Source organism: Pongo abelii, chromosome 17 (assembly GCF_028885655.2).
Source record: "Pongo abelii isolate AG06213 chromosome 17, NHGRI_mPonAbe1-v2.0_pri, whole genome shotgun sequence".
NCBI lineage: Eukaryota > Metazoa > Chordata > Mammalia > Primates > Hominidae > Pongo > Pongo abelii.
In genome coordinates, this window is record NC_072002.2 from 71,700,588 (window position 1) to 71,722,795 (window position 22,208).

At 33.1% G+C, this 22,208-nt stretch overlaps 1 protein-coding gene and 1 long non-coding RNA gene across 6 annotated transcripts in view; one reads left to right on the forward strand and one right to left on the reverse strand.

Moving 5' to 3' along the window:
* WDR7 (WD repeat domain 7) overlaps nucleotides 1-22,208 on the forward strand; it is a 398,951-nt gene that overhangs the window by 213,173 nt on the left and 163,570 nt on the right. The gene's annotated exons all lie outside the window — the stretch shown is intronic.
* Nucleotides 16,228-20,660, reverse strand: LOC129051600 (uncharacterized). Its single transcript, XR_008515963.2, has 2 exons — nucleotides 19,260-20,660; nucleotides 16,228-16,429 (listed from the first exon to the last, which is right to left on the reverse strand). It is a non-coding gene; the product is annotated as an uncharacterized LOC129051600 (long non-coding RNA).

Sequence of the window (22,208 nt, forward strand, 5' to 3'; positions counted from 1 at the left end):
AGAATTGTTTGAACCGGGGAGGTGGAGGTTGCAGTGAGCTGAGATTGTGCCACTGCACTCCAGCCTGGGTGACAGAGCAAGACTCAGTTAAAAAATAAAAAATAAATAAATAAAAATAAAAAACTATAACTTTTAAAATCTTTTTTAATTTAAATAATAATGATCAACATTTTACTTAAGAAAAAGATTTCTTATAATCTATATTTATAGGCTATTATCGTAGAGTTACTAAGTCTTTCCACATTGATACCTCATATAATGAAGTATTGAGTAGCCTTCTGTACTTCCTAAAATGTCTTTAAGAAAAAACAGCAACAATACTTTGAAGCCAGAGTTTATGTAATGCCATTTTACCATCCTCCTGCCTCCTCCCCTAGTTTGTTTTTGAGAAGTAGAGATTTTTAGCTGAGACCACAGCTATTCTAAAAGTTTTTTTATGGTTACCTTTCCCCCTTATATGATTATATTAAATTATTATGTTTAAAATATTATATAATTGTTTTCCCTAAAAGGAGAAAGTTACATAATATAAGGGAGATACCTGCTTTGATTCCTTTAATTTCCTCTCTGTCAGCTTAAGCCAGCACAGAAGATCCTGTGAGAATGTGTCAAATGCCTCACTAGGAATGAGGTGTAAATTCTGTGGGCAGTATTGGCCCTAAAATCTTCTATTGGTTCAATAAAACATTCAGAGTAATTACCTTCCTTCGAGGCAATACGTAGGGCTTCTTCTGTATTTTTTATACTAGAGTGGAAGGAAAGTAATAAATAGTGGTTTCTGATATAGTATTCTCCCTCAGAGTGTGGAACTCTTAGTGGACCAGGAACATATTGGTAGCATAAAACCATTTTTTTCTTTTTTCGAAGCAGGGTCTCTCTGTGTCACCCAGGCTGGAGTGCAGTGGTGTGATCTCAGCTCATTGTGGCCTCAACCCCCTGGCTCAAGTGATACCTTCCGCCTCAGCCTCCAGGGTAGCTGGGACTATAGGTGTGCACTACCACACCCGGCTAATTTTTGTATTTTTTGTAGAGATTGGTTCTCTGTGTTGCCCAGGCTGGTCATGAACTCCTGAGCTCAAGCAATCTGCCTACCTCGGCCTCCCAAAGTGCTGGGATTACAGGCGCGAGCCACTGTGCCCAACCAGCAGCATAAAGCTTTACGTACATGCCTATGCATATATATATACATACACACATATATTTTCAGCATGTAGTCTTATATACACACTCAGATACACATATATATGTGTGTGCATGTGTGTACATGCTCACACACACCCTGGGACACCCTGGATTATGCTATAGGAAATAGAGGGATAAAGGACAGAAAGTGGCAAATTACAAAAAAGCCTGCGAATGCTGCTGGGAGGCTTTGCATGAAGCAGTGTGGGAGCCCAGAGGACCGCCAGCTAGCAGACCTGCAGCCCAAAATGCTGTGTAGAGGTTTGTCACTCTAAGAAAGTAGGAAAGGAAACATCCCCTCCTACCTTCTCCGTGACTCCCTTTTTTATCTCCTACAGTTTGGTACATGACTAGGTTTTCCCAGCATTCTCTGCTTGGTCCCCTCCTCTCTTGTATTCCTTGTTACACTCATCATTACCTATCACCTGACAGGGAATCATTTCCAGCTTTCTCTCTCCAGATCTCATCTCTCTGCTGAGCTCCAGGCTTTTACTTTCAGCTGCTTGTTAGACTTCTCCATGTGAATAGCCTTCAGTTACTTTAAGCTGTTATGCTTGAATTCTACTTATTTTTATTAGCACCATTCGTACAGATTTGAAACCTTAAAATTATGTTTGACTCTTCACTCTCTTTTGTGCATCTTAGCTCAGACTTTTTATTCCTGTGTAATAGCTCCTCTTTTCCATGTTCACTACCACTACTCTTTTAGTAGCTACTGCCTCTGTCTCAAATCTCTTAAATGCATAGTTGTCAGAATGCTCTTCGTAATAATCACCATATAATTCAAAAATTTCCGTGGCTTGTCATTGCTTTTAGAATATAATCTCCTTAGCCTGGTATACAAGACCCCTATATTCTAAAACTATTTCATATTATTTTTTTTATTTTTAAGATTTTTATCATTTATTTTTTAATGTAGAGACAGAGTCTCGCTCTGTTGCCCAGGCTGGTCTAGAATTCTTGGCCTCCAGCGATCCTCCTACCTCAATCCCCTAAGGTGCTGGGATTACAGGTGTGAGCCACCGTGCTGGCCTACTTCACATTCTAGCTTTAGTTCCCACTTGTTTTCAGTATCTCTATCTTGGGCCAAATTAAACTGGTTTTTCTTTCCCATGTATAATTGGAGTTGTTCTGCTTCTGGGCTTAATTCATTAATTCAACAAATATTTAGCATCAAATATTCAAATATTTATTAAGCACCTACATGCCAGGCATTGTTCTAAGCCCTTGAGCAACATCTGTGAGCAAAATGACAGAAGTCGTCTCAATCCCTGCCTTCTTGCAGGGGGATGGGGTTGAGGGGCAATAAGTAGAATAAATTAGTGTATTTTTTGTAGTAGATTAGAAGATGGTAGATGCTATGCCAAAAGACTAGAGAAGAGCAAAAGATGAAGAAGACAGTGGCCATGAGAGGAGGCAGAATGGGTGGTGGTCAGGATAGGATTCAGCTTCTGCTGTGGTTTCTTTTTCTTTAGGTGCACCCTTATTTCTTCTTGTCAAATCTGAATGGATTTAGGGACCTCTCTGGGGTGGCACCTCTGTTGTGAGGTCCTCCCTTTTGCCTACTGAGGTCAACTTCCTCTGAATATCTATGACTTTCTTATTGTTGTTGACCTTGCTTATTGATAAGTATTGCTTTCTTCCTTGGTTTTCAGTCATTTGTTAATTTATCTTTACTTTCCTATTAAGCTCTGATATCTTTGAGGAAAGGGTTATTACACCTTAGTATACCTAATTTTTATTGTTTCTTTAGGGTAGTAGGTAAAAGCATTGGCTTTAGAGGTAGTCTGCCTGGTTTGCCTCCTGGCCCCACCACTCCCTATCCAGGAGACTGGGGCAGCTTATCAACCAGTGCCTCAGGTTCTTCTTTATCCTTGAGATTTCTTTCTAAAATTGATTGTTTTCTGCCTTATTTTCTATGTCACTCTCTTGCTTGCTCTTAGTATTATTATACTTTGGAACTTGTATTTGTCTATGTGTTCGCCTTCCTCCCCTGAAAGTACAGTACAAAAAGGCAGAAGCCCTGTTCTTAGTCCCTAGTATGCCTTCCCACCCATTTTGAATAAATGGATGTTTCTATGAGCGAAATGAAATAATTTGGAACACCTTGTGTCTTGTATAAATATATAAAATACACAAATATAAAATGAAATGTGCAGTGAACATTTGTGACCGTTGAACTTAGGTCTTTTGTTAACACTTCTTAGTAATGATGAGGAAGAATATCCCTTCTTCACGTGGCTTCTACTTTGTGTTATCCCGGGTAGTCTGGCTCTTCACACTTCATCTGCTTCCTTCCTGTGTTTCCCTTGGAAGTCATATAGGCATTCGCTCCTTTAATGTCTTTATCTTTATGGTTTTAGTAGCATTGATTTTTGTGGGGTATAACTAGTAAATGATCCTAAGATATTTTGAGAATATAAATGCAAGAAAAGTATTTTATAATAATAGATGAGAAAAGAGGGAAGGAGAAAGGGTTTCCATACTCTTTCACTGAATTTCAGCCCCCGAATGTGTGGTAATTCCTGGAACGATAGTAGTCAGTACTGATTCCCAAGCCCGTCGCCTCTGCTGACTGGAAGCACAGAATGATGGGCCCATGCTTCCAAGAATATGTGACTGTTCTTGAGGGAATACTAAAATTAACCCATATTCTATCTAAATTCTTATAACCATTAATACTTTATAGCCATTAATCTCCATATGATTTCCCTATGTAATCATGAATGCATGCTTCAATACATTTACTCTTCAAAGACTGACTTGTAAAAATGTGAAAAAAGAACCATAGCTCATCCCAGCTAAAGCAAAATGGTTCAGTTTTACCATCCTTAAATTTGATCTATGTTTACATCTGTTTACAAAATCTGAGCATTCCCTCCCCCCAACTGACCTAATGCTTCAGTGCTCTCTTCTAATAAAAAAATCAATATATGCATCCAGCACTCATGAGTAACCCTATAATAACAAACCAGATCACATGCAATTGAAAAAAATAATTTCAGGAAAAAACTCATTAGGATTGTAACCAACCACAGTCTTTCTTGAAAATAGGTATCATGCAGTTTAGGAATATAATAATCCTTTTAATTTGATTATGCTATTTTCTTGAGAAATCCTTAATCTTAGTTAAAAAAAAGTCTTTATTAAAATGATGTATTTGGTGTTCTTTTTCTTCACACAATTAATGATGCAGTTAATCTAAGGAATGTTAAATTAAGATGTTTTAAAATCTGACTTAGCTCAATTTTATAATTCTTTTTCTGCCTCTCTTTATTTCATGAACATTTACAATATAAATATTTATGAAGGAGTACATGTGTTCTAAACTATTGGTTTGTATCAAATAATACATGAAAATATTACATAGTAAAAAGTATATCTTTTAAAAAATATATCTGTTTTTCTAGAAATACAATTGCTGTATTTCTATGTTGACTACTTTGTTTTGGTTTCTATTTCACAAATGTTTTAAAAATATGATTAAAAAATCTGCTTTAAAAATATGAATTTTTAAATACTTTTGTAAAATACATCAATTATGTGAAACAGCGAAAGTACAGTTTATATTATTCATTCTTTTTCTAATCTTTGATGGTTGCACTTTGATAAATAAATAGATCATCTAAGATTCAATAGGCCAATTGCAGCATATAATAGCTATTCAGAGGCAATTAAACTGCCTTTTTTCATGCCGGCATGTGAGCCGCCCTTTCACAACCTTCAACTTGATTCGTGGTGATTCAAAATTAACTTAAAAGTCTTGTTTGCTGACAGCTTAAAGCTTAATTGACTGAAAGCCAAATAGAGTGTGTTCTGTATTCAGCACTAAGGCTATTGATAAAGCCATGTGTAAATTGTGCATGGTGAAAGACAGCGATTGGGCCTCCTGTTCTTGTATTAGTCCACAACTTAGCATTGCTGCACAGTCAGAATTGCTTTGTCAAGTCTTTTATCACACCAGGTTAACTCTCTCTCGAGTTGTTCCAGCAGCAGAGCAGTCGAGTATTGAGCTTCTACAACACTGTAGGGCCTGCTATAATTCTGTTACTTATTTGTGGTTTCATTTTTTTTTCTTTAATATAGTATTGGCCTTTCATTTCTGAACAGGATTGTTGGTAGCATATTTCAAGAACCTACTGCTTTTCTGTATTTGTCACTTTAGGAGTGAACAGCATGTTAAGGTTTAGCAGTTTTGAGAAATAGTTTAAGAAAAATAAGTATCATAATATTGATCTCTGCTCCTATGAAAATTAAATCTCATGATTTCGAACACTTAATTAGGTTAAGGAATGCATGCTTAATAGCCTCGAGTGTAATGTAACTATTACATTCCAATAACAATTAGACCATTGGACTTTTTCAGTACTTTTACACACAGAAAAATTTCAGTGATTGTTGTACCTATAGATAGGTGCATTTCTTTATATAAATTGATGTTTAAGGGATAAATGAGATGGATTATTAATATATGTAAGTATATTCTATAAAATTTCAGTTATGCCTCTTTCCAAATAAGCCTAAGTATACCTAGTAGATGAAAATTTGCATATAAATATAAATTAACGAAGAAAAATTCAGAAGCAAAGCTAAAATAATTTTTAGAAGTACTTTACTATCGTCTACTATTATGTTGTGTATCTTGGAAGTCTGCATACTTTATTTTTTAATGTGAAGATTTTGATCTGATATTGATTTAATAACTTACAAATGTAAATTCACCATGTAATGCATTTTGAAGATATTTACATTATCAGTAATGTTTATGTTGTAATTATAGCTTTTTGAATTAATGGTATATGAATAGTATTTAAAAGTTTGTGATAAACTCTCTCTTGTGTTTTTTATTTATCTTAATTTTGTACAGTCAGCTCTTAAATTCAACATAGCATACTCACTACATTTTAAGAAATTTTTCTTATTTATATAACATTACCTATATTAAAGAAATATTTGAAATGTGATAAAGCTTTAAATTGTCTGTTTTATATCCTTACATTTCAGTATAGTTGTTTTAGTTTTTAGAACCTGCAAATGAAAAATATAAAATAAAACCCTGTCTTGATAATAATTTTGATAATGAAGTAACAATAATGAAAATTTTTTTATTATGTCTTTCAGGTTATATATAATGGCATTGAAAATATAGTCTGCATCTTAAACATTTGCATGCAGAAGATGTACCTTTATTTTAGTATCTTTTACTTTTTATTTTAGCATAAGACTTGGAATTGGATATTGCTGTATCTCTTATTGATATTCTGGTAACCATGGCTATCTAATTTTACCTGCCTTCCAATTGATTTCCAATAAAAACCTAGTCTGTTCATAAAGAATCAGGATAAGTTGCAACTTAGTTTCAAAATGACTATGATTTAGAATAGTGTGTTACTCCTATATACTTTTCAATAAAATAGTAATCATGCTTCAAAATGTAAAATCCAGAGGAGTACCAGTTTTATTGAAGTTTCACCTATACCCAGTGAGATTTGAGAGTCAAGAATGAATTGCTTTTATTGATCATGTTTTTGTATTAACAGTTAATCTAACATATCTTTAAAGGCATGAATTATTTGAAAACAACATTTTGTTTCTTTTTCATAACATAGTTGTTTAGTATATACAAAACAATTGTACTGTTAGAGAGGGCAAATAAAATCCCTTTTCTTATTTTTACCTTTAAAAATAAGGCTAAATTTAATTGTAGGGATAATCAATTTTGTTTTAAATTAAATGATTATAATAATAAAGAAGCAAAACATTTCTTAAAATTTAGGAAAGGTGTTATAAATATTGATTCTGTAGTAAGTAAGAGATTAGCAATATGAGATTCTTGTTACAGAATTTGAGAGGGATAAAAGCACTTTGCCAGCACTGTTTTATAGATGAAGAAATGAGAATTTACTGAGGTTTTGAAGGAGTATACCTCTACAAGAAGGGGAGAGCACAGTCAGGTTCAGTGGTACTAATTTTATAAATTATTATAGATTATATATTTTTGAAAAAGTATTACATTTCCTGGCAAATTATTATAATTGTAAACTTCATATTTTTATTTATTGCAAAAGTACAAAATTTTGAGGTTCAGGGGTTTTCTAGGAAAGTAATTTATATTTACATTATTCTTGTTAACTTTGGATATTAACTTTTTCTCTTGTTATCTGCATATTATACAAGTATTAATAGATGACTTTTAGCTTTACTGTTTTTCTTGAATTTTCCCAAAGAAGTTTTTCCTTTTCACAATGACTAAACTGGTACTTTGTTTTTAGTTAGCTGTTTGATCAGTTCAGTGTACCTATTGATGTACCTTAACAAGTGAAAGTGAATGGCCATTTTATATCTCAAAATGTATTGAAAGAGTTCTAAAAATCTCAATACTGCATGTAAAAGACAACTTGACTATTAAAATGATCTGTGATGAGTTTTGGTTTTATATAATATTATCTTCTTTAATTTCTGAGGCTTAAAATGTTTTATAAATTGAAATATAATATTGCGATACTACATTTACCAAACTATCCAAGTAATGTTTTACTTGCTTATATCTTAGCAATTGAAATTTTATGTTGTGCTCTTGAGAGAAAAAGGAGAAAGCATCAAATGGACTTATGATAATTAGAATACTAGAACATTTCTAAATATTACAGTTTATATTTATACAGTGTGTATTTAAAAAACTTAATAGCTAAAATAATACTTTTATTTGTTTTTAGTTACGTAAATACTTCTGGGAAAATATCAAATATCATCTGATTAAATGAAATGTTTATATAATGTCATGACTCTCACTTAGCTTGAAATCTGTATTAAATAAATTGAAAGTGATGTTATAAAACTGTAAGTGAGATCATAAGTATCTGGCCATATATTTTTCTTTGAGCTTTTAAAAATGAAGAACAATTTAATGTCTTGCCAAAATGACGTTTTCATTAACATTAACTTGACATGGAGAGGATTAGTATAATAGCATACAAAAATTAACTTCTTACCAGTACAGAGGAAATTACCTTGCCCATCAAATTTATACATTTGGTCTAATAACATTACTAAATAAAGATCATTCTGTGTTATGTATTTACCTCTCAGGTAATAGAAGATAAATATATCTTAATTTTGTCTCTCTACTTCATGATATCTAAAATAATACAGGGTCCATTATAGTAGATATTTAGCAATTGAGATGATCATATATTGAAATTGAGATATGAATAGCATTGATAAAGGAAGCATTATTTTAAAATACATTCAGGATCAAAGCCAAGATTGCCTCCTGATGAATTCTCTATCATTATTAACTTAATTTCATTTGACATATATGTGGTGCTGAATAATATATGATACTCAATGGGAAGAAAGACACTGGGTTTTATTTTGATAGATTAACCAGGAAAGAGTTGATTGTAGCTCTGTGAGGTTATGCCGTGTTATCCAAACAAGACCGATCATTACATTGATATCCTTTTTACTAATCATTTGTATCCATTGCACTCTAATCCAGCAGTAAATATGTATTAATATCTTGCAGTCTTTTTTGAAAAAGTGATACATGGTTAAACAGAGTGGTTGAAACATCTCTAAGTGCTAATGAGTACTTACTTGGTAGTCTATACTAATGCTTTAGTGGATGCTGAACAAGTTTAGATGTTAAGCTTTTTAGGAAGAGTGAATGATGGCTAATGATTATTTAATGACAGATCTCTGGACTGAAAGGCATTTAGCACTCAAAGTATACTGCAAAGCCTATTTCTCAAAGCTTCAGACAGGTTTATTTGGTCTCACCTTGAATAGAACAGTGCTGTATTGATTTCATTGGTGTGGATTTAAACACACTATCGGCTTAGAATAGCACTAGTATGCAGTAGAAAATGATTGTCTTAACCCTTATGTTGATTCTTAGCTATTGTTTGATATTACACAGTAAACTTCAGAAATGATTATGAATTTATTTGCAGTATTCTGAGGTGCAGTATGTGACTTCTGAAAATATTTGTACATGCATGTTTATAGTAGACAACTTACAGGAAGGTTTATGTGGCGAAATTAATGTTTAATTCATATTTTGAATTAGTATTATTGACCATATATTGTATTTGGAGAAATTTTTCTTCTGTGGAAATGGTTGATGTTTCTGTGGAAGGCATGCTGATTTTATTCTGTTAATTCATTTAAGTATTTGATTTCTGTGTGGTAATGCACTGATGCTCAGTACTTTGTTTTTGGTATGTTTCAGTATTTCCTATTTATCTTTCATATAAAAACAATTTAATGTAGTTCATATGCTTGATAGAATATCTCTTCTGGCATTTTCTACATTTTTTAGGTAGCTCTGTACTAAATATATATAATATTAGATACCATGGTCCAAAACTTTTTTTAAGACTTTTTTCTAATTATAAATTTTGCTTGCTTATTATTTTTTAAGAAACATTTAAAACTATACAAGATTTGAAGATACATAATAGAGATTCGTGTTGGCGTAGGCATCAAATATTAACTAATTTCTATGCAGTGAACACTGAGATTATAGGTCAGTGAAGATTCCGGTGATCATCCAGAATGATGTTGCCAGGAATGCGCACTCTGTGCCCTTCACCTTGTGGCTTGAACACCTCATGTACTTAACTTTCCTTATCTATAAAATATCTGTTGGTCTGATTAAAAGAGCAGCTCTATGATCTCCTTTTATCTCTAAAATTTTAAAATTCACCCAGTCATCTTAACTTGGACCTAAGAGATGCTTTACACACTCAGCTTCCAATATGTTTTTTGTTTTTTTAAATCTTAATAGTTGTTCTTTTTTTTTTACGAATCTGGAAAGTGATTGTAGTAGGCATATAATTATGTCATTATAACAAATACAGTATTAGGAGGTGTATGAATCACCTTAAGTAAAAGATGGACTTCAGTTTTTTTGTTGATGTTTTTAAAATGGAGGAACTTTTTAACATATTTCGAAAGATTTTTTTTCTATGAGTAAATACTATTTCTTATTGAGTATTTTTTAGAACTCAAAAACATTGGATTAAGTATTAGATAAATTATTTTTTCTTTTGCTAATAGGAGAAATTATGTTTCAGAGAAATGATAAGCACATATTAAATTCTTGCTTTGGATTGCTTTTGTCTGTGTTGAGCCCTTATATGGCAAAATATTTGTGACACTGACGCTGGTGATTTTATGGCAGTGGTGGTAGGAGTTCTCAGTAAAGTTTATCTCCTCTTGAGTTTATGTTCCTTTTTTTGTCCTGCCAGAAAGTCTCAGAGCCTATTGTATATTTTGAAATAACTGGAAGAGAATAATCTGAGCATTTCTAGCGTAAAGAAAAGACAAATATTTAAGGTGATGAATATCCCAGTTACACTCATTTGATCTTTACAAATTACATGAATGTATTAAATTACCACATATACCCTGAAAATATGTACATCTATTACGTATCAACTTTATTTACTTATTTATTTATGTATTTATTTTTGGGGCAGGGTCTTACTCTGTTGCCCAGGCTGGAGTGCAGTGGCACAATAACAGTTCACTGCAACCTCCACCCCCTGGGCTCAGGCGATTCTCCCATCTCAACCTCCTGAGCAGCTGAGACTGCAGGCCCTCACCACCACACCTGGCTAATTTTTTTTATTTCTTTTGTATTTTTAGTAGAAATGTGGTTTCACCATGTTGCCTAGGCTGGTCTCGAACTCCTGAGCTCAAGCCATCTGCCTGCCTTGGCCTCTCAAAGTGCTGGGATTACAGGCATGAGTCACCATGCCCAGCTTAAAACTTTTTTTTAAATCTCAGAGCAGTTTAAGTACAATAATAGCCATCTTGAAAATGTATGTTTACCCAACATCGATACATATATATTTTTCAGGTTTTTACATATGCTGTTATCTCTGTCTTAATAAAAGACTAGAGATTAAGAAGCCATCTCTTCACAATTCCAGAGTCACCTAATGAGTCAAATCATGGGGAGGGAGATAGATAGGGAGGATTTTGAGGAAATGATAATGTTGTATCATATAGCAGAAACAGATTTGTTTTAAAATTAGTTTTGGAAAAATGGCATGGCATCTTATAAACCTGCATATCTGACTGCATACATATCTAGGCAAACATTAAACTTTTCCCCTACTGTTTATTTCAGGAGTAGTAGCATTTCCAAATCCATAGTTGTAATTCCTGAATGAGTTAGATATTCAGTATCTCTAGGCATATGTGCTAAGTTAAACATTGGAATAATTGTGCAAAAAATTCAAGGACTGAAAGCTGTTTCAGTTTGATATTTGCAAGAGAGGCAACTCAGAGCCAAATTCGAAATGAAATTAACTAGATAATAGGAAATCCTATAAAGTAATTACAGGAAAGAGAATATTAGTACATTTTAATATCTCTATATGCTCATTTGAAAAGGTATATAGTAAAAGAAATTATGTATATAAAAAGGTTTGTGAAAAAAATTTGCCAAATAACAACTAGTTACCACAAAGGTGTGGGCATTAATTTCCAAGATACTATGTTGCCCCTAACTATGCTCCTTTATTTCTACTTAACATCTCACTTACAGTAAAGAAAGCAGAAGAAAAAATAACATAAAATAAGGTGATCATTTTTGAAAGCTAGAGATCCTTCAGAGGTTCTAATTTACTCCAAACAAACCTTTAAAAAATGGTCACTTTTAGTCATATGTCATTGTTTCATTATTGTGATATAATTTAAAAAAATGAATACTACAGATAGGTACTCCTTATAAATAAACAAATGTACTTGTTAATGGCTCAGAAGTAGAGCAAGGCCTTTTTCATCTCAGTTTTATATCACTAAGTTGGTAATTACCCAGGTGAAAATATGTTTTAAGTGAATCCAATAAATGATTTGTCATTTTATAAATAAAAATGACCTTAGGTTTATTTATTTCTTACTATGCTGAAATGCACAGATATAAAATCTTCATAGGAGGTATTCTACCAGTCCACCAAATGTTGTCTCATGTTTTCTATTTGATCTTTTACAGAAACGTACCATGTCTACTCCACTATTTTTATAAGTAAATCTCATTGCCAGAGTTTCTTTTTCTAAGTAGTAACTGTATGAGAAAATAGAATGATTTGCTGTGTTTTCAGATTTGTGTAATTTTACAAGTCACTAACCACTGTGTCTCTGAAATATTCCTTTTCTCATGGAAATGTGAATAATGGTCTCAGTGTTACAATTTGTAGTTTCTTAAATTTGCCATGTGTATCAGATTCACCTTTGAAAGGTCAATTGAAGCAAAAAAGTTGGACATTTTTGGAGATAGTTTTTACCTATAAGACTTGTGATTACTTAGCTGTCGTAGATACTTGGGATTACTAAAATCTCAATTTCCTTTTAAACTGAGAATGTTTGCCCTAATAGTAAAGGCAAAGAAAAAAATTAACTTGTTATTCAGGTAGAGAATAAAGGGAAATATAAGATGATGCAGATGGTAGGAAAATAGGTATAGGACAGGATCTTTGTGAAAAATAAGAAATGGTTTCATGAATTACTTGAAAAACATGTGAATTGCCCTCAAAGCTTAAGATTTATAATTATCAAAATAATTGACACACCTTCAGAGGAGTGATTATATTATTTCTTTGAAAAAGAAAATCATTTTAGAGTGGTCATATATTTTGCATTTATGTGATTTAATGGAAAATAGCTTTGTCTATTTTGTCAAATGCACACACACGTAATACATGTGTATACAAGAGGCATTATTTCAGAATGGCTTAATTAGCAGCTACAGAAAGAAATATACATTTGCAGAACCTATTGTGTTCCAGCAGGGGGCTATCGTGCATACATACAAATTAATAGCATGTTTGTTTACTTCAGTTTTCCAGTGAGTGGGGAAGTAACACAGCAGCAACACCAGCAGCAAAAGCCTCTTGGATTTGGGGAGCAAATTCCATATGTTCTGTCAGTAGATGTGAGGAAAACATTGGCAGATGTATCACAAAGCAACTCAAATATGTGTTTAATACAGTGGGGGAAAATCTTATTCCGCTAACACAAGATTAGCTATACACACACTAGCTTTGATAATAACGTGAAAATTTGAAAGTAAATGTTGAAGTGCCCTATGACAGCCATTTTTAATCAGTTCATTTTCTTGATAGGAGGCAAAGAAGAAGACACAGAAAACTTAAAAACTTTATTTTATTTACTTTAGGTGCACAGGTTGAAATTTACATGTTGGCCGTACAACCATGTACAATTTTATTTTTTTGTAGCACTAAAATTTATTTGACATATTTTGTAGAAATTGCAGAGCTCTAAGGTATGCCAACAATTGAAAATAATATATAATATTCATATAAACACATTTGGTTTAGGAAAACAACTTAATTACATACATTTACAATGGCATGGATCCACAACATACATCCTCCACATGAGCCTGTGAAACCTGGATTCACCACCAGGACAGTGAGATCTTGAGTCCTTTCTCCCAACCTGGATTATCACCAATCTATGTCTTTGTGTGTTCACATTTAACAAATTTAGCCTTGAAGTTTTTGACTTCAAAGACTTAAGGTACATTGGATGACTTATGTAGCATTTTAAATTCTTTTAAAGCCAAGTTGTTTTAAAAATGAATATTAACAGACTTTTGTTTGTTTTTAAGATTTTTTTCCTATTGTTAGCAAGCTTTTTTGAAAGACTATTGTTATATATCTGATAAAATTTCACATTTTTATGGCATTGTACTTTATCCCTACTTTAAGCAACCCTAAGAATAGCAAGTAGGTATGGAAAATGTTTGAGCCATACGTATATGGAAACAATTTATTTACACTGTGAAAACTCCACTGAGGGCCAACATTTTTCTCATTATAATTCTAAAACATGTTTTAAAAAATCTCAAAAGTGTAGTTCTAGCTTGCTTAGGTATCATGTCTTGGTACCGTCACTAAGAATGCTATATACTTATGTGTAGATGTATAATTATGTACATGCAATGTATTTATGTGTATGTAAATATAGAATTAACATATTTGATTACCAGCATACAATGATAATTAAAAAGATAGATCTTAAAAATAAATTGTTACTATTCCATTGGGCAGCCAGGTGTATCAATTAATTAATTAATTTAGAGATGGGGTCTTGCTCTGTTGCCCAGGTTGACCTTGAACTCCTGGGCTCAAGCAATCTTCCTGCCTCAGCTTCCAAAGTACTGGAATTAGAGGTGTGAGCCACCATGCCCAGCCTCAATTTGGATAGTAGTCAGGAGAAAGGTAAAGTTATTTTGATTAAAGTACATCTAAAGACAATTTGAATGTAACTCACTTTCGAAGATCTAGTTTGAAATATATTTTGATTGGACACATTTCACTATCATGTATTGTTTTAAACTCAATACAGTATACAATTTTATATACGCTTTTTATAGTCAGTGTATGCTGATAATGCCATATCACATTTAAAATATCCTTGGGACTGAGAAAATAGAAATAAAATGAAAATTTTAGAAGAATATTTTACTGGTCTGAAAATAGAAATCTTTTGTAGCTTTATTGACTAACATTTGTAGGGCTTTGAATGATGTGCTCAGACTATTTAACTATATGCAGACATTGTGCATAGTAAATCGTGTCTTAAGTCTGAAAGTTCGCTTGTTCTCCAGAATGTCAGTATTAACAAAGTTCACTTTGCTAAGTTTGCTCTTGCTTTTTAATAATTAATCAAAATCTAATATTAGCAAATACACTTAATTGCAAATAAAACAAGGCTGTAAAAAACCATAATAGAAAGTATTTTCTAGTTTAATCCAAATTATTTTAGTCTCTACATGTTGCCATTTAGTTTTCTGCTGTGAGATCTTGAAGCTCACTGTTTTTCTAGTCATTTATGTAGTCTTACAAAGTCACGGTTATCTATTTTTAAAACTATGTCTTATTAAATGCAAATTATATTTTGCACTTTTCCAGGCAGCAAGTAGTAAAACCAAATTATCTTTCTATACATATGATTCTCAAACATATTATTAAATATTTAAAAGTAAAGAAACACTTTTATTGTTTATTTTTATTTATCATGAACCAATAGACATTTCTGACCTTTCAAAAGGGTTTTAGGGTATATTGCAATTTATGCCAAATTTAGAAAATATTTGTATCATTGTGAATGTTGTTTGGACTCCATCTTGTGCCAGAAATTTCTGGCATAAAATTCTTATGTTAACACAAATCTCAGTATAATGTGTTGGGTTAAAAAAAATCCTAATGACATGTTTATTTTATAGTTTATGTTTTCAATATAGTTATTATCTTGAAGGGAGTTCTGACTGAATTCGCCCGCATTATTTTAATTTTTACTAGAAATTTACTTATATATAAGTCAGCTATAAGAAGTATTATGACACTCATTTCTAAATAAAGAATTGAATGTTTGAGAACAGTTTTTTCAGGTCAAAGCACAGTTCTGAAGGTGTATTCTCAGAGTAGTAAATTGGTGGTATCTACTTATCTAAGGTTTTAATACCTAATGCAATAATAAAGCCCCATCAATATATGGCTAATAGCACATATAAAGTATCTGCTAGTAGTCCATCTCTCATAAAACCGCCTTTAGCCTTAATTCAAATCCATTGATTCCTATTCCAGTTAAAACTGAAGAACTTAATATGTCTTTTAATCCTTTTATTGTAAGCTAGGATAAAATTAATTTTACCCTAGCACTGCACAAAGCCAATTAACATGATCTTTAGAGTTATTTAGTAAAGTGCTTCAAACTGTTAAATTTATCTTGACCTCTTGGTTGCACTCTCTGACTGCTTTTTAAATGAAGTAATCAATACCTCATAGCCCTTTAAATAGCTTAAACTTCTCAAATATTTTACCTGTATTCTAGTTAAGCTGTAAGCAAAGTGTTTATTCCAGTTTGTGTAAATCTAGAGTCAGTTATGCTAAATCTGAAGATAATTACGTACGTTTGAAGATCACTGTGTGAAGTAAATTGTTGTTTTAATCAAAATTAAAACCTCATATTTTGTTATAAGTAACCCAATAATGAGACCACGTATCATTTTCACACAGAACATGTATTCTGTTTGCAACTTAAAATGCAGAACATTAATGTCCTTTACCATCGCATGTAGCTTCTCTTTTCCACACAGAGCTAGTTGAAGGTATTAATTTTCTTACTGTGATAGGGTGATCAACCGTCCTGTCAAGAAAATGGATCTCCATGTCACCCCTTAGCATGATTAAATGGAGGCATGTCTCTGTGAAAAAAAAATACCAAATTTTCATGAGACAAATGAAACTGTAGAAAGGTTTACTTTTACAGAATTTTTTTTTAATATCTCAAAATCTTCCAATTTTTTAATATCTCAAAATCTTCCATTTGGTTGTCATTTTATTTGTAGGAAAACATTGCAACTAGTTACATATTTCTTCTGTTAATAAAGTAACAGCAAGCCAATAATTTAAAGATATTTCCAAATTTGAAAAATTATACGAATGAGAAATTGCCGTGTTATTTTTAGAACAGTAGCAGGATGGGCATCTCTAGCTTATAGAATCACTAATCAGTCAGTGTCTCCTTTAGGGACTCCTTTCCTTGTTCTTTTTTACCTCTTTCCTTGTTAATGAAGGGCTATCATCTTTTTAGATTTGAATACTGATAAAAATTACATACTGTAGAATTTCAGCATCAGTAGTGTTAATTGCCAGTTGGACGGTGTTCTTATGAGCCTATGTACATGCCAACCTTTAAACTACACCAAGTGATGTACTTGACAGCTAATTAAGATTTCATATTTTGGCCACTTAGCAGAGGGCACCTGTTACGATTCTTTCCATTATCTTAGGGATAAAATTTGCAAATGATTGTTTGAAAGTACACTGTTAAAACTTCCCTAAAGTCTTAATTCCTTCTGCTGGAGTGGGAGTTAAGACAAAATTGAGGCAATTAAACAAAAGGAACATAAAGAAGATGGGGGACCAGGGATGGAGGCGGAGCTCACCAAATGCCCCTGTTGTTTAATTTCCTACTGGAAGCAGCCCATGTGTGCTTCTGTGCCCCCTCCCGCTTCAAGCAGTGGCCGTTGCAGAGGCTGAACGGCTGGGGTCAATGCCTTGCCTATTGATCAGTATCCCTGCAGTCCCTTGCTCCAGCAGCTGCTTCATTGGCTTCTTTCAGGGCCTGCTTCAGTACATTAGAATAGAAATCCATAACCAGAGCTGTGCTCATCCAAGCAGGGGAAGAAACTAAATTAAATGGTATAAAACAATCTTGGATCAGGAGTTTGTGCCAATTCATCTTGATCTAAGATGTCACACCAGGCTCTCTGTCTGAGCACCTGGGCTAGAGGCAGCCATAGTGAAAATAGATGGAGCTGCGATCATTCATTTGTCAGCTAAGGAGCAAGGCAGCGGTTAGCAATTCCCTTCTGCAGAGGTCAGCTGACAGAACAATCAGTGCAACTGCAGAATAGAGCTTTCCTTTGAACTATTGTTATGGGGCATGCTCTTGCTGAGACATGGGGGAGGGGAGCTTGGTTTGCTTCCTGTTTCAAGAATACTATGTAAAGAGTAAAATATATAGTACATGAATCTAGTTGCTGTGCCACAGAGCTTTTCCTCCTTATGCCTGTTCTTATAAACAAAGTTGGTTTTAAATGCATATCCTGAGATACAGATTATCAAAATGTTAAATATCACTTTTTCTAGAATTAAGGTTCTTCTAAACACAGAGGCAATGATTATTGATTTTTTTTTCTTCTTAGTATGGTTACGCATTTAGGTGTTTTTTCCCCCTTTAGTTACCATAGCTATCACAGATTGGTGTCACACTTTGAATCTGTAATAGCGTATACCTGCTAATACTTTTTACTGACATTTCCTCTCTGTCTTTAAAAAACTAAAAATTTCCATGAAGAGAGAGAAATGCATACTTTGGTATCAGACTAGAAATTTTAAATATTAATTTAAAATATTTTTATAAGAAATATAATTCACAAAATATGATTTATCATGACAAAATAATTTGTAACATTGGAGGAGCATCATTATTAATCAACCTGCATGTGATCTGAAATATCCTATACAAAATTCAACAAATTAAGAAAATGGGTCATAACTAAACTTTTACATGAGCAATTAGAATAGTTTTAAAGATAAATCTATTATCTGTGGGCTCCTTTTCGATTTTTCCTTTCTATACACTACCTAAAACTGAATGGCAAACATCCAGAACTAACTTTAAAAAAAGAAAAAGAATAAAGTGTCATGTGCAGAAGCTAAGAAACCATAACAGCAACAAGAAGAAATCTTTTTTATACTCATAATTGCACCAAACATTTTAGGAATCCAAGTAAGTAATACTCTGGTGTTACCATCTTCGTTTTCTAGATAACCAATCCTCCTTTTCCCCTTACATACTTTAAGCCACTTTCTCACTCAGTTCTTTTTCAATTATTAGATTCTTTATAATATCCTATAATTTCCATTTCTTAGACTTAAGTAGGTCTTCTTGCCAACATGCAGATTTTTTTGTGCCTTTCAGCACAGCTAAATTACAATGGAACTTAAAGTGTATACTATAAAGTCATGTCCTCCAGAAGTTTTTTAAAGTCAGCTTCTGGAAAGGCTGTATCTACTTTTGTTGCCATGGTTGTTTTGTTCTGTTTTGTTTTCATCAGTAATTTTTAAACGAACTTAGGATATGATATCTCAAATCTTTCTGCCATATTTCCATCTTCTCAGACCTCACCGTGTGTCGTAAAGCTCTCCACTTCTTGTGTCTTCTGTTTAACATCACAAAACCAAATCCACTGTAATCTCTCATCTTGATTTCTACAGTACCCCCCAAGTGATCACCCCACTTCTAATATTCTTTATACGTGCTTACAGTGGATTTTTGAAACCCTAAATCTAATTAAGCTATTCTGTAGTTTAAAACCCATTTTGTATACCTTCCCACTGTTTGTGGGATATAAATTGGAATGTGCATATGACCTACAGAATCATATATGATCTGGCCCTTGCCTGCCTCTCCTGCTTCATTTTCTGCAGTTCTCCTCTAGGGTTATAGAGTTCCAGCCAACTTACCTGTCCTTGAAATAGAAATCCACAGACTCCTTCATGCTTTAAGTTCTTAAACATGCTGTTTTTTCGATCCAGAAAGTTCTCATTGATTCTGTAACCTACACATTTCCAATGCCTTTTTAGTAGCCCTTAAGTTCAATGAGGGCAGGGCTTTACTTAACTGTATTAATTTTTATCTAGCATAATGCCAGGCATACACAAGACCTGCAATTCTTACATGTTGAATAACTGAGTTCAATAATGGATGGAATGAACTGCCACCACCACTGGTTCTTATTGTTCTTCACCTGATCATTGTGTGAGTCTTCTTTTGGTTTTCCTTGACACCAGTCTTGTTTGACCTCACAATTCATCCACCATACTGCCACTACTATGATCTAACAGTGAACGAATCTAACATCACCACCTTATACAAAACTGTTTAATGGCTTTCAATTAGCCGTAAGTTAGAAGTCTTCAGCTTGCCATACGAGGCCTCTCACGGTTTGGCACCTCTTTAGTTTGCCTTACCTCCAATAATACAGAATGACAAAGTAAAACAAATAGATAAAGTAAAACAAAATACCAAAAAGTATTCAGAGAGCCTTGCTGCTAATTTCCGGGTTGGCATACTGAGCTTTGAGTGACCTTTGTTATACTCATTTAATCAACATATAGCGCAAAGAACTGAAAGCGGCCAGAAAAACTGGGTGGATTAATATTAGAAAGAGCAGAAAGCTGACCTCCAATCAAGATGGCTCCAGGAGTTCACTTTTTTAATCCTTCTGTGCCAAATACATTGCTATGATGGATAAAGTATACAAAGAGAAAACCAAAGAGACATAACTAGGCTCAAAGAAGGTATCTCTGTGGACCAGTAATGAAATAGAAATGTAATGATCTGGGCTGAAACCATTAGCTACTTTCCAGAAGTAGGCTTTTGGCTCCTATGAGCTAAAGAGAACTTACAATACATCATAAATAAAGTTTAAAGGCAGGAGCTAGGCTATGGCTTCCTCAGTTCCTGAAAGGACATTGAAAAGATCTGAGTGCATTGCTACTCAGAAAAAAATTGATAAAGAGGAAGAGGAAAATGCATGTATTAAATACGTGACTGGCAATGTTAACCATAATGCAAAATAGTGGAAATAAGTGAATTCTATTCAATATAAGAAACTAGAAACAAAACAGAAGAAAGGGATAATCTAAAGACAGTAGAAGGAGAAATAATAAAAATAAGAGCAGAAATTAATAAGATAGAAAGCAATGATACAAAAGATCAAAACCAAAGTACTTTTTAAAACTAATTTGGGGCTGGGCACAGTGGTTCATGCCTGTAATTCCTGCGCTTTGGGAGGCGAAGGCAGGAAGATCACTTGAGGCCAGGAGTACAAGACCACCTTGGGAAACATAGTGAAACCCTGTCTCTACAAAAATAAAAATAAAAACCAAAACAAAAATAATCTGATAAAACATATATTTCCAGCAAAACTTTAAGAAAAGCATGAAAAATAATATTAGAGAAGGTATAAATACACAGTGTTTAAAGGATCTATATCTGCTGATATACTTGAGTTTTTTTAATCATATAGAGAATACTGTAAATAATTCCATACCAATAAATTTGAAAATGTAGATGAAATAGATGATTCTTTTAAAATTATAATCTACCAGAAATGACTCAAGAAGAAGAAAGTCAAACTAAATAAGGAGCTATTAAATAATATGAATTCATAATAAATATTCCTTCCTTCATCCTGCTACTTTTGCCACCATATCCTACCCTTTGACTCCACACAGGAGTGTCTCGAAATGCAGACTCTTAATAGTTTTAGAGGAGAATTTTCATGAAACTTCAAGAATCCTTCAACTGTTTTCAAGGAATGATGGAAGGGGGACCTCAGGGACTGAGAGGGTGAACGTTACTTAACTCATTTTTGAGGCTTGTATTATGTTGATACTAAGTATAGAATATGAAAAGAAAATTATAGACCAATCTCACTTATGGACATGGATATAAAAAAGCCTATTAGCAAATTTAGTTCAGGATCTGTCTGTTGGTGTGTTTATCTGTTGGTGTTATCTATCTGTCATTGCTTATCCATGCATACGTTTGTTTATCCAGGGTTTACCCCAGATATGGAAGCATAGTTCAAGGCCAGAAAATATATTAATTTATTTCAGGTAACATTGATATAATTATATAATAGATATAAAATTTGATAAGGTCAGAATTGTGGTGACCTTTAGGGCAGGAGGGCAAGGCAGTGAGGTCAAGACACAGTCCATGGTGGGCTTTGATAATACCCAGATTAGTTAATTACTTTATAAAAATTGGAAACCTTTGGAAAAACATCAGTATTTTATAAAGTTCATTAGTTGTGTACATGTTAGTCATGATTTCTTTATATGTTTTCTACTAATTCTGTGGATGCTTATAATATTGCATAATAAATATCAAACAATAATGGTAGACTATTTTTAGAATGGAGTAGAACTAAAAAAGGGTAGAACTATGTAAGTCTTAAAAGAATGTAGCAAGAGTGAGGTTAAGAAAGGAAATTTTAAGAAGTAACATTATGTATTAGGTAATTTCCTATTATGCCCTATTTATTGATATTCTAATCAAGAAATAAAATGTTTTAATTATTTTTGGGTATCCTTCTAATCTTTCTTCTGAATATGAAACTATCCTGAGCTTTGCTCCAGTAACAAGTATTTCTTCAAATACCTGATTGCTGTTTTGCATTCTGGGCCATACTGGATGAAATAATCCTTCTCCTCCTTGTATGGCCCATCCCTCTTATTGCCTGGAAAACTTACCCTTTGAGTCTTAAATCCAATGTACTCTCTTTTTTTCATGCACTTGTGAGATTCTTAGAAACCTGAGCTGTTTATTTTCATGCTTGTTATTTTCTGATCCAAAGTAGATGCCCAATAAATATTTGTTAAATTAATGGGCACATTAATAAA